The sequence below is a fragment of the Octopus sinensis genome, linkage group LG22 (genome assembly GCF_006345805.1).
Source record: "Octopus sinensis linkage group LG22, ASM634580v1, whole genome shotgun sequence".
NCBI lineage: Eukaryota > Metazoa > Mollusca > Cephalopoda > Octopoda > Octopodidae > Octopus > Octopus sinensis.
Window position 1 is genome coordinate 29232041 of NC_043018.1, and position 1986 is coordinate 29234026.

Sequence of the window (1986 nt, forward strand, 5' to 3'; positions counted from 1 at the left end):
TACTACTATTTCTTCTTCTACTACTACTACTACTACTACTACTACTACTACTACTAATAATAATAATAATAATAATAATAATAATAATAATAATAATATAATAATTAAATGCCCTGATGCAGTACCAGACAGTGGCTCTCATGGCTGCTGATCTTAACTGATTGGAAGTGTTATCATGATGATGATCATGATGATCATGATGATCATGATCATCATCATCATCATCGTCGTCGTCAATATTATCACCACTTCATCGTCATCGTCACGACCATCATCATACATCATCATCATCATAATCACCATCATCAACATCGTCGTTAGCATCATCATCATCATCATCATCATCATCATCATCATGATCATCATCATCATCATCATCATCATCGTCGTCATCATCATCAACATCATCATCTTCACCATCATCACCATCATCCTCGTCGTCGTGGTCATCATCATCATCATCATCATCACTAACATAATCATACAGCGGGGGTATCAACAGCATCATAATAATCATCATTATAGTCAATATGATAAGGGGGCGGTGGTGGACTGGCAGAACGTTTAGCGCAGCGAATCCTGTGTTCGGTTTATTCGTTCCTTTTTCTTGCTCCTCGTGTTGGGAGTTCGAAAGCGACAGAATCAAATTCCAACTTACCCCACTTCGTAGCTCTGAGGTCTGCAAAATGAAGTACACTTTAAATATTGAATCTTTGGCATCAACCAATTCTTCCCATTTCAAATATTGCTACCACTGTACTTTCGTTATAAAGCATTATTCCTCTTACAACTTCGTTACAAATGATAACAATGATTTCGTTAATTAATTAATTATTATGAGCTGGAAAGAAACCACAGAAATATTTTTTTAGTTGAATATTGATAATTATATTTTCAGACGGTGATACAATATTAATAATTTTGTAAAGTGTGGGGAAATTTTTAAAGTGCTTAATATATATATATATATATATTATATATATATATATATATATATATATATACTTATAGTTCGTATTTTGTCCTACTTCTAAATATAAATGATCATAAACATAAATGCATACTTACATGTATATATACATATATACGTACATGCATACATACATACATACATACATACATACATACATACATACATACATACATACATTCATACATACATACATACATACATACATACATACATACATACATACATACATAGAGCTGAAGAAGACGGAAAAAGACAATATCTACGTTTAACTACTGAGAATTTTCTATTATCCAAATTACAAGTTCAGGTTTATACCTGTAATTATTGGGGTACTGGGATATGTTATACACTGCTTATACACCAATCCTGAGAAATTAGGCTTCTCAAATCCAGAAAAAAAAACCTCATTCGAAGACTACAGATCCAAACCATCACTGGAACTGTAAAAATCTGTAAAACTTTCTAGATGCTTATTATGGAAGTATATATGAACATGTCTAGATGTGCAAATATATTCACGAGAATACATACATAAAGCATAACTTACAAATGTGCACATATACATATATACATACATAGATACATACAAAAATCATCTTAGTGATGTTGTTGAAATTTTAATGAAGGTGCATTGGATCTAGGTTAGAAACGGACTGTTTTTCTATTGGCAAGAAATATTGAAGTAAAACCAAATAATGACATGCACACACACACACACACACGTATGTACATATGTATGTATGTACCTATGTATGTATATGTATATACATGCATGTATGTGTGTGTATGTGTGTGTATATGAGTATGTGTAGGAAAATGTTGTCCTGCTGTCCCCCTCTTTTAGCAAGCGCCGTGGCGTCGTTCGTGAAGTAATACGAGGAAAAGCGCATTGTGACCAATGATGTGTAACATCTTATAATCAGATCGGTCATGTGAACACGTTATATATATATGAATGTATATGTGTATGGATGTATATATGAACGCATGTATGTATATCGCAAAGTTTAAGA